General features: G+C 34.6%; 1 protein-coding gene and 1 pseudogene across 1 annotated transcript in view; both read left to right on the top strand.

Annotated features, from left to right (window-relative positions):
- The window catches only part of Exoc4 (exocyst complex component 4), a 689,440-nt gene that overhangs the window by 175,532 nt on the left and 501,168 nt on the right, over positions 1-12,740 (top strand). The window lies entirely within an intron of this gene.
- Positions 5,494-6,070, top strand: LOC138810141 (high mobility group protein B3 pseudogene; annotated as a pseudogene).

Here is a 12,740-nt window from a genome sequence, read left to right on the forward strand (position 1 = left end):
GCTGTGGGAAGAAGAAACTCAGAACTCTCCAGACTCTAAGAGCAGCGGCCCAGGAGGGTATCTGAGAGAAGCTATGATTTCCAGGGAATCTGTATGCCCCTCCCCCTTTTCTTTCCCTTCTCTCTTCTCCTCTCCCCATTTCTCTTTTTTCCTCCTGCCCTGTTTCTTCCTCCCTTTCTTCTATCTTTCTCTTTCTCTGCCTATCCTCTTGGTCTTAGACTCCTGCTTTGTTTTTTCACTCAAAGCTGATGCTCTACCGCTTGAGCCATGCCTCTGCCTCTAGTTTCTTGCTGGTTACCTGGAGATCAGAGTCTTTTGGATTTGTCTGCTTAAGCTACCTTTGAACCTTGATTCTCAGATCTCACTCCCCGGAAAAGCTAGGTTTATAGTGCCTAGCTGACATTTTCTTTTTTAAAAGAAAACTTTTAATTTGGATAAAAAAATATAGCATGGAATGTGTAATTGAAATCATTTTGAAGTATACCTTGTTGAGAAATTCGGTTTTCCCATGAAAAAGAGTCAAGAGAAGCAGCCAGCGCTGAAACAAGTAAAAATGAAAGCAGAGATGAGGGTAGAGAAATAAAACTGATTACAATATGAGCTTTTGAGACATGAAGGAGTACAAGATTGAGGAAGAAGAAAAATGTTCAATATACACATCTATCATGATTTTTGTCAACATGCTAAAATATGCCTAAACTTATACTATAGGATCTAAGAATTGTAGGTGGGCATTCTTAAGGAGTAAATGTATCTTAGGAGAAGCAGTAAATGTGTCTTACAGAAAGCTGATGACCAAGGTACAACAATGTTATGCGCATCTAGAAAGATTGAGTCTTTTTATTCTCAATACTCTCTGCCATTGTTCATCTTCACCCAACCTTAAATATTCTACCCATCTCTTATATCCAGAATTGCTAGTGCCCAACAATTTCAGACAATAACTTTCTTCTATAACAGTTATTTTTAACTATGCTCTTTTGATTGTGTACCATTGTGGATCGTTGACAGTAACTGACAGTCTAACAAATGAACCCTGTGGAAACATGTTCTTAGTAATAATGACAGAATGGCCAACAAAATGTTACATATGTGAACTACTAACCTTTGTGCTTACTGTGAGCAAATGAACAATATGTGGACATTTGAAATATATGTCTGTTTAAAATTCTGTCATGTGAGGATAGTTGTTCAATTCTGTGGTTCATTTTGTATTTTTTCTCCATGTTAAGTTGCTTATAATGGCATCACCAGTTGTTCATCAATCTCTTTTCCATTATGTAAAGTCAGCCAGTGTCCACCCTCTGTCAATCTGTAAGTTTATCATGACATATATACATGGAAAAGGCTGTTACTTTTTCTAGGAGGCGAATAAACCATAAATATGAACAAGACTTTCAAAGAGCCTAACATAAATCACTAGGAAAAATCTGTACTAGACTGTGAGAATATAAAAATCACCATGAATTATAAATAATACAGCCAGGTAATAGAAATAATTTTATTTGAAAGCAAAATATATTTTTACTTGTTACAACAAGGCTCCGTGATTTAAAAAAAAACAAACAAACCATTGGTTGACTAGATTCTATGTGGAATACTGGATAGTAGAAATTCCCAAGGTGAAAATTCTTGGATACAATACTATAGAACACTGGTGCTTACTTGGTAGTAGGTATTATATTTGCTTTGTATTGATATTATGGTATAAAAATAAATATCTACATTTTCTTTTTATATTCTTTAATAGCAGTTATAGTTTTAATTTTTACAAAATGAAAATTTCTATTAACTATTTCAGATATCTTGCTGAGAACAGAGACACATAATTGTATTTCATGCTCTTTGGAGGATTGGGTTTGAGGCTGGCTGTAGGCTCTGGGCCCTGGAGATGTGGCTCCAGTATTAGAGTGTCTGCCTAGCACACCCATGCCCTGAGTTCAAAACCAAACCTCAGTAAAAACATTTGTTATTCTCACTCAGTTACAAAAGTGGAACCAAAGACCTTACAAATAACATTTAAAATCATAATAAGGGATGTGTAGCTCTAGTGGTAGCGCTTAAATAGCAAGCATTCAGTTCTCAATACTACTAAAAAAGAAGGAGAGTAATTTTTTTTATGCATGTAGTAGGGAATATTTGTTATATCACAAGTATCACTTCTTGGATAATTAGTTGTTTTGGCAATCATAGTTTTCTCTTAAACAATATTATTCATAACATAATTTTTCATAGAGTTAGGTTATTATGCTATATTTTAAATATGTGAAAACAATGACTTTTATAAGTGCTTCTTTATGACATGGGAATTGAGCAACTTTTATAATCAGTACAGGCAATAAAAAAAAAGTACAGGATATTGTGTATGTGTTTAGATTCCTTCCTGATTGAGATCAAATGAATACCATTTTATACAGCAATGACATTTCAAAACAATATAACATTAAGTCCAAAATTCTATGATTCAGGCTCTTTTAATATTTTCAGTCTTAAAGGAAATGAGATAGGCTATCATTTCACTTTTGTGCTTATTTGCACATAACTGCAAATATTCTAAATAATCAATTTCTAATAGATTAAGAAATATTTTTCTTAATGTACTTTTTATTTTTATTTTTTTGTTCCAGTACTTGGGCTTGAACTCAGGGTCTAGTGCTTTCCCTCAGCTTTCCCCTCAAGGCTGTGACTCTTCAGTTGAGCTACATTTCCACTGAAAGGTTTTTAATGTTTGATTGAAGATAAGTGTCTTAAGAACTTTCTTGCACAGGCCAGCTTTGAACTGTGATCCTCAGATCTCATCCTTCTGAATAAAACCACCTTTCCCTGACCTCTTTGTGTACTTCTACCAGAAAATTTCTTCCATACTTACATAACTTTTTTTGTTTGATGCCCTGTTTTAAGTTATTTCTACAACACTACATTAATTTCTTTGCTTTGGTCTGTTGTTAGGTTAATGATTGTGACCAATTTTCTTTTCTGCTAAGAATAGAAAGTATTTCTAAAATGGCAATATATGATTATTATTTCAATATTATTTTCTTACAAATTTTCAACTCACCTATGACAAAAAAATGCCACCATCTAGAAATAAGGTAGAGGCCAAACATAAAGAACAGAGTTACATTTACTAAATTTGTTACCCACAGAACATTTTTGTTATTGTTAGGCTTCTTTGAAAGTTGTTGCAGAATTGAATTCAAAAGCTACAGTAGTAGATACAGAAATTAACCTGTTGCAATGGATATTGCAATAAGTTATTACAACAATTGGTTGTGCTTGTCTAAAATAGATAAATTCTGACTTCAGCTTTAAAACTACGTATATGGTATGTATAGTTTGTGGTTTAATGCTTTAAATTACTGCTATTCTGACTTGAAATTGAATGATCTATCTATAGTCTTGGTGAAATGTTAAACATTAAAGTAATAGTATTCTTGCAGCATAGCAGTGTAGCTCTTACCTTATACATACTTTTCCAAATTAGAAACATGTATAATGTATTAGTTTTAGAATTATTGACTATAGTAGATTCAATTTAACCTTTGAAAACAGTTATAAGAACTAAAGGATATATCCTTCTTTGGGCTCACTAGTATATCTTCGGGTGATATATTACATTCTGTAATCAGTCAAGGCACATTTTGCCTTTATTCATGTAAGCTATTGTTTAAAGATAAGTATCTTTTTATCATTTGAAAGTAAATGCAAAGGAAATGAAAACCACTCCCAGCCTATAAATTATTGGCAATTCTAATTTGTCCTCTAATTTATTATAACTGAATTGTAGAATCAGTGTATTTATGAGTTGCCAGATTCCAGAGAGGTCAAGAAAGTATTCGAGTTAAGGTTTTTGAGTTCAGAGAAAAGAATAGGTACACTATGGCCAACAAAATAGGAAATGATTTTATCTTCACATTGTAAAAGTATGTGCCTCAAGTACTAATAAACTCGTTTGTATTCCATAATCACACCATCAGAGTTTATAGTGACATGGTTGTTAGATGTGCTCAAGATGGAGACATCAGATGGATCTATTCTTGTGGACTGTAAACCAGATTCCAGCTTTTTGAATCAGTGTTTGAGGTTTGAATGGAGCTCCACATGCTCCCTTGAACGGCGTGCCTAGTCCTCCTCAAGTTGCTAGTAGATGTGCATTCTCAAGTTTGTTGGCAGCTGTGGCTGCCAGTTTGGAATCAGGAATCACAGAGCAGAGGGTGAAGGACATGAACAGTGGTTTGTGGAACTGAATTGAGTCTATTAACATAGGTGATGATTGTATTACTTAGGTTAGTTTCTAGCAGTACTGTTGAAACAAATGAAAGGAATTACAGAAATAAACCATAGACTACGGAGAACAGAGGCAAGAGTGAAGTTAGTGGCTGGAATCTGGTGGTATTTTGAGGTGTGTACTTTGGTTGTGATGATTGTTATACTTTCAAGGTTAGTATTTTCTGTGTAGTTATTTGCTTAAGCCAATAGAGAAACTAAATGATACAGTTCAAAGGAATAGAACACTGGAGTACTAAGAGCTCATTATTCATGGGTATGAACAGCACTTAACACCATACCTTGTATTCAATACATGCTTGCCCAGTGAACAAAAGCATATAATGTTGAGCCTTAATAAGAGGCTGCATTTGATTTAGTAGGGATTAATAGAGCTTTACGAATAAAGGTATAGATGGTAGAATGATTTTATGAGACACTGATAGGCAAGTCTTGTTGGGGACATGCAGTCCATACTGTGGTACCTATGGGTAAAGAAGTTACTTTAAAAGTACCAATTCATAGGGATTTTGTGTTCTGTTTTAATGGAAGCCATATCTTGATTATTATTTCTTGGGTAGACCTGGTTTTTGGGACAGGGTACTAACCCCAAGCTTGTGAGTTTCATCAATGTAGAAACCACTTATTCAGTGGGTATTGATTGAATGCACCAACAGGATACATGAGAACACACACACACACACACACACACACACACACACACACACACACACACACACACACACATATAAGACTCATGCCAACTTCTTTGGAAATACAAAAGAGAATAGGAAACATTTATACTGAGATCTTCTTCGTTATGGATTAACTTTATAATTCTTGATCAACAGCCTTACTATTTGCTGTGGTTCTCCTGAAGGACTCCAGAAAGAAGCAAGTGTAGCAACTCAGAATGCCTAAATATTCCAGTAGTTTAGACCAGGATAATCTTCTTAGATACTTATCAAAGCCTACTTGTTAGTTTGAATCAAATGTAAAACTCTGAACACTGTGCTTTGGAAGTGGGAACTCCATTTTCCTTTAAAGTTGGCTTATCATAATTCTTGAGAGGCAAATATAGACTTTGCTGATGGGATCTCACAATTTATCAGTGAAATCTTATTTTTAAAAGAACCACTTAAGAATTCTACTCTTAGCGTGAGGCTGGGGAGTGCTGAGTGTGTCGTGCACTGTGCTGCCCAGACTAGCAAACAGTATACAGTCAGCATGGGTAAACGTGTCCCAAATAAACCAATGGGCAAGATGTCTGCCTATACCTTCTTTGTGCAGACTTGCAGGAAAGAGAAACCTGGAGGTTCCTGTCAATTTTGCTGAATTTTCCAAGAAATGCTCAAGAGAGATGGAAGACAATGTCTGGGAAGAAGAAAGCTAAATTTGGTGAGATGGCAAAAACAGATAAAGTTCACTTTGATTGTGAGATGAAGGATTATGGACCAGCTAAGAGAGGCAAAAAGAAAAAGAATCCCAATGACCCCAAAAGACCACTCTGTGGATCTTTCCTTTTCTGCTCAAAATTTCGTCCCAAGATCAAGTCTACAAACCCTGGCATGTCTAATGGTGATGTGGCCAAGAAATTGGGTGAGATGTGGAACAACTTAAGTGACAATGAGAAACACCCCTGTATCACCAAGGCTTCAAAGCTAAAATAGAAGTATGAAAAGGATGTTGTTGATAACAAATATAAAGGGAAATTTGATGGTGCTAAAGATCCTGCTAAAGTTGCTCAGAAAAAGGTGAAGATGAAGAGGAAGAAGAGGGAGAGGAAGAAGAGGAGGATAAATAAAAAACCTATTGATCTGTAAAAAAAAACTTCTTCGAATTCTTCTCTTCCCCACTTTATTTCTAATTCCTCAATTATATAGCTATTATTTTGTACTACTTTATCAATTATAGATTTCTTTAAAACTCAATGCTTTGTTAACTGGCCAAATTTAACCCCAGTATGTATCTATCCTCTATCTAATTCTATAGTCACTATATCTCATCCTAATATATATATATATATATATATATATATATATATATATATATATATATATATCATATACCTAATCTTAATAGTGATAGCTTCAAAATTAATTCTAAGAACTCATGCTTTAAAATTAATGTCCTACATGTACTTTGTATTGAATAAACTTTAAATTCGCCTCAGAATGTAAGGAAGAATTTAAAGTATAATTAGATACAAGCAGTAGGATTTTTTAGAAGGGATTTCCCCCACCCCCCATAATCTTTGCCTGGCTTGCAGAATATTTCTTTTCCTGGTTAGATAGTATACTACAAAATATTTGTGATTTTTAAGTTCTGCAATTTTTCATTTAGAGCACACATAGCTATTCCTTTTATTCATTATGGCACTCAGTGGTTGTTGTATCTATCATCTCTTAACTGGAGAATCTGAGATTGTGTACTGTAGCTGGAATAAGGACCTGACTTTGGGATTTAGGATTGCCATTTATCCTATCATAAAACACAAGCCCTCACAAATTTTGTGAAGTGCACTCCAAAGACATCATTTTGCTTTCAACTGTGATGACACTATAATTGATCAAATATATTCTTTCTAGGAATCATAAATTCTTATTGGAGTTTGAGGAGTTGTCATGTTCATTTGTCAACATGTCACTCCAGGGACACAGGTGCAGCATATTATGGAGGAGTCACCTAGTGTTTCTCCTGAGCCACATAAATATGAAACAGAGTTGATTGAAAACGTGTGGCTTTAGATTACTCCTCAGGTGGAGAGCAATTAAGATCTTTCTGTAGAAGCATTCCTCTATGACATTCAGGTTTTCTTTTAACACAGGAAGGGGTCAAGGTGTGAGGGGACACCAGAAAGATTTTTGGAGACCTGAAGATGTCTTCTCAGAAAACAATATGAAGACATCAGAGAATGTTGCACATTTTTTAGTCAAGTGCATGATTAACTTTGACATTTGGAAATGGAACTTCACATAAAAATAAGCATGATACTTTTGCATGTTTAATTAAGATGTTTCATTCCTGTCAAGGCTGGTTGTGTGTGTGTGTGTGTGTGTGTGTGTGTGTGTGTGTGTGTGTGTGTGTGTGTGTGTGTGTGTGTATGTGTATGCGTATGTGTGCACATGTGTATGTATGTGCAGGGGAATATATTTTTTAACTTCTGAAATTTCAGGAACCTGTACTTAACCTTTAATCGTCATTCCATTTACATGGAAATCTGCTTAACAACTTTTAAAGTTCATGAGCTTCTGGTAAATGCAATTAAGACCTTTTTTGAGTTTGTTATTAAGAGCTGGCATTTAAAGAAGACTGGGGTCTGGCTACTGTTGCTGACTTGCGTATAACAGGATATCTTAAGTAATTAGCAGAGAACATGAGGTACATGGATTGTACTATATTGCTTCTACGTTAACATGGCTGGCATTTAAATAGCATGCTGTCTTTTTCTTCTCTATGACTTGCTTTATGGTATGCGGTTGATACTGCATGGTAGAGTAATGCCAAGGATAATTAGTTAGTCCTCTGGCAGTTTTCTGAGTTATGAGAGTTAGCATGATTGTGCCTCCCCTTATTCTCGAATCATGTTTATAAACATTTACTCTCATGTGGAGTCATATTAGTCATCCTTCTTCACTGAATTTATTCTGACTGTGCTGGGTGTGGTAGTTTTTTTGAGAGTGAAATTTAAAAGATGTGATTATTAGAGAAATATGTAGACATATACCTGTTTTTATACTCCTAAGCATTTCAGCTATTTGACCATAGCACTTGGGTCACGGAGAATAAGGGACTTACATTTGTTGGAGCAGACACATGTAATATCATTTAGAAATTGAGATGCATGCTGATGTGTGGTAATTGAAGGACAAATAATTCACAGTGGAAAGGATGTTACTGGATCATATACTGTCCAGGAGGTACTCCCTCCCATTTATAAAATTGAGTTCTCTTTTTTAATGGATGCAAACAGTGTGTTTTTAAAGTTTTTTTAATCTGTTCAATATAATGCTTATTAACATTTAGAGATGACAAGAGAAAAATTAAAGAAGCAAAGTATCAGAAGCAAATACATTCCTTGCATATAGCTATACTATTAAGAAATATTTCAATATATATTTCTGTGCTATTAAAATTTAACAACATAATTTTCCTTTAAATTAGATGTCAAAATGAAACAAATATTTTGAGAAAATACTTTGGTAGAAACTTTAGTGCAAAAGCCATTCTAAAAGAATGAAGTTATCAGTTCTCTATTTTTTTACCCCTAGGTTTCTTTATTTATGATAAACTTATCTAACCTAGCAGTATATTTCATTTGATTAACTTTTAAATTATAGTCTAACCTCAAGAACACTAGGTAAAAAAATAGTTTAATCCTTTGTTTTGAATTAAGCATTTCAGCAGAAATAGTGTACATCAACCACAGACCATTTGTAGATAGGATTTTTTTCCCTAGAAATAAAACCAATGCAGTGGGATTTCATTTGAAATCCTTAAGTAATATCACTAACTTGTGATAGTTTCTTTTGATCCTTTTAACATTTTGCCTCAAGAGTGTGTGTGTGTGTGTGTGTGTGTGTGTGTGTGTGTGTGTGTGTGTGTGTGTGATATAGAAGTTTTATGTTAGAGACATTTTGTAGATGAAAGTGTTTATAAAATTTAAAAAATGGGTTCCATTAAGTGATTATTTTAGTTATGAAGGGTTTTAGTTAACTATCTCAGATTCATATGCATTGGTAGCTGTATAGCTTAACATTAGACAGAGTGTTTCATATGTCATATTGGAAGAGTAAGAGAAAAATATAGGAAAAGTTCAATACCCAGATTTATGATTGTCAAGCTTAGATCATCACTGATGAATGGTTACTAGAAATACTATAAGAATTTAGGGGATAACTTTAGATTGATTGATCATACAAGATTTTGTGTACAGGGTAAGAGACAAACTGTTTGAGGGAAGATTAGGATTTAGGTGTGTAGGGAGATCATTCTAGCCAGGGACAAAGGACTTTTATTCAAAACAAAACATACCTTACTGAATTTAACCAGATGGCATAGAACCTGATGCCGATTAATTCAGTAGGGATTTTAGTGTTTGTGTGGGCTCCTGAATGAAAGGAACCACTTTATTTCTCTCTATATCTTAGTACCTTCTATTGTTTGCCTGGAAACTCCATTACTTCCATGTCTTTACAATGTTCCTCTTAAATCCCATTGGAAATGTATGCAGTATGGTTCCTGACACTTAGTAGATAAAAAATAAATGTTAATGGAATCTGAATCTGCACTTGTTATTTCTGAAGATTCTAGTTTGAACAAATGACAAGTAAATTTTTGTGTCAATATTCACACATTATGTATATGCAATATAAAAGTGTCTTTAGTAACTTAACTGCTAATTGAAAATGCTAGGTTTTAGTCACTTAATTGAATATACTGTCTCCAGAGAGCAATTTGGGTCTTTTCCAAGATGCATTAACTCTTTCAGGGCATTAGGATTGTACTTATCTTATTGGAGCAGAAGTTTAATAAATGGTATCCCCGTGATGTGAGTAAATTAATGTACCTCAAAAAGCCTGAAGTTTCTCCATGGGTGTTATAGTTATAGTCTCGGGAGCTCATCCGTGGGTGTGGAACATCTATAAGTACTACCCTTTAGACTATCTTACTTTGAATTTAGGTAACCTACTGGGTTCTGTGTTAGATGTTGACAGAGTTACAATGAAAACACCCAGCCTGAGCTAAGAGACAGCAGAGATGATAAGTAACTGCAAGATATAGGTGTTGGGAGATCCAAGCTGCTGTGTAGGTTTTAGTTACAATGAGAAAGCAGAGTTGAGTTTCCAGTTCAGATCTTCGTTAATCTTCTGGAAGGTAAGAATCATGACTTGTTCACACAGTACTTTCATTTATCTTTATTTTCTTACACATACGTATTTCATTTATGAACAGGTACATATATATGTATGGAACTGAAAGCAAGATCAATAAAAATTTTTAAAAATCCTTATATATGTCACTTCTCCTCTCTGTGATTATTAATTTCGGACATATTCCAAAGCGACTGTACTCAGGGTGAGAAAATCAGAAAAAAAAGTTCCCATCCTTTTAGATATTCTCCTTGATTTTCTCATACTTCAATCCAGAATTCAGATGACTGGTAAAAATTTATCTACTCTGCACACTAGCATGTTGCACATTTATTTTTTTATTTTAAATTTTATTTTATTGTAAAGATGCTGTACAGAGGAGTTACAGTTACATGAGTAAGGTAATGAGTACTCCTTCGTTGTTGAACTCCCACTATCCCTTCCTTCCCCCATGTTGCACATTTAAGGGGACGAAAGGAATTAGCTTATTGTAATCATAAGACCAAAAGCAAGCAACATAGAAGATTACTGGCAAAAGAACTTTCAAAAGAAGATGGTAGAGATAACACCTGTAGCAAAGGTTAAAGCTTCAAAACTACAGCACCTACTTATTTCCTCATGCATGATATGGTTTCTCCATGCATGTGAACTCTGATTAGTAACATCTGACTGGAGCTAAAGTGGCATATTAAACTACTTAGTCATTTTCTTGATCGTTCCCCATGCTTGGAATGGATAATGTACAAGCAGAGAAGGAAAAAAAAAAAAAAGAAGAAATAAATTCAGACATGATGAGAACTTTTGAGAGTTATTTAGGAAATGGGAAATAATGTAGTTTAATCAGTTGTTAATAATGTAAAACAACTACTGTAAACTAACATTGCAGGTGTTGATTGGACTATGTTAAAGCAATGCAAGACTCGATCAGAGTAACGATGACTTTGAGCTAAATCAGGAAACAAGTTGCTGCCTAGAATGACATAAGTGTAAGGTAGGAAAACTATTTGAGACTTGTCATCTATGTGAAGATAATGAGCATCTGATTTAGAGGGATGAATATAGAATGAAAATACTTAGGAAACAGATATGACTTTTATAGTATAAAATTTATTGGGCTTGTTAGGTGATTTGGAGAAGACAGAAGAGTCTATCTACAGATTTTGGTACAGGGGCTAGAAGTATAGCTCAGCAGTTATTAACAATAGCATTAGCAACAACTAAGGAAGCTCTCCTTTAACATTGTCTCTAAAGAGTGAAGAACTTTATATGTTGGATCCATGCTTTAGCATTTCCTAAAAGTCTTCTGTGTTGTATATTGTGAAAAGGATGTGAAAAACCAGGCACTGTTGTAGGTAGTGGCGATGATGTGAATAGGATAGAAGAGGGAGATTTGGGTATCATCTGAAAGTTAGAAACAATAAAAGGGGAAGAGAGGAAGAACAAGTATTAAGGCATAGAGTATTAAAGTTGTTAGTGTGGACAAAGTGGCAGTCAAAGTCATTCAAATCTAGAGAATGAATATTAACAGAACCTGGGTTTAGTGAATGGGCCTTTATATGGAGCAGAAAAAAGTAGAACAATAGACATGGAATGATGAGGACTTTCTGGAGATAATTCCATATATTGTTTTATTTATTTAAATATACTTCTACAGTGAGGCAATATTCTACGTGATTTATGGCACTAATTTAACCCTGATCATATGTAGAGTGATATTCTTATTTATTGATCTGAAGATTGAGGTTCAAAGTCATAGAGAAACAAACATATTTAGTGCCTAGAATGTAATAAGGAAGAGCCTCACTTTTGAAGATTAGAACAATCTGTTAAAGGCTAAGCATTTTAGATGTATTTCATTGAACTTTCATACCAGTTCTAAGAAATAGTCTCTGTTATTATCCTTATTTCATAGTTAATGACAGTGAGGCGTCAAAGAGAGTAGCGTGACCATGATCACTTGCTGAGAAGTAGCAGAGCTAATTTGAAGGCCAGACTTCATATGTTTCTTTTTTGTTTTGTTTTGTTTTGGTCAGCCGTGGTGCTTGAACTCTAGGCCTAGGCACTATCCCTCAACTCTTCAGCTCAAGGCTAGCACTCTACCACTTGAGCTATGGCCCACTTCTGGTTTTCTGGTGGTTTATTGGAGATAAGAGTCTCACTGTCTTTCCTGCCTGGGCTGGCTTTGAACTGTGATCTCAGATCTCAGCCTCCTAAGTAGCTAGGATTATAGGCGTGAGCCACCAGCGCCTGGCCATATGTTTCTATTTTAATCTCTCATTTTGTACTTCTAAAGATGTACTTCTAAAGATTTCTGTTTCACAGCAGTTGTTCAAATGCTTCCTGTATGTAAATTAGGTTTCCCAGTATTTTAGCACAAACTGAAAAGGAAAAGACACGTATTTGTTGAATGAGAATAAACAATGTAGTCAAATAAAATGCAGAGTTGAGAAACCTCAAAGATGAGATATTTCCAAAGAACAAAGATTGTTGAAGAATGATAGAGTACAGGTCGTTGGAACTGAGGAAATGATCAAATACTCTGAGGACAGGATCGTTAACATAGGGTGAGTTAAGTTAGGGGTCTTAATATAGAGTAAAAGT

This window comes from Dipodomys merriami, unplaced genomic scaffold (assembly GCF_024711535.1).
Source record: "Dipodomys merriami isolate MVZ:Mamm:240054 unplaced genomic scaffold, mDipMer1.0.p SCAF_5, whole genome shotgun sequence".
NCBI classification, from domain to species: Eukaryota; Metazoa; Chordata; class Mammalia; order Rodentia; family Heteromyidae; genus Dipodomys; species Dipodomys merriami.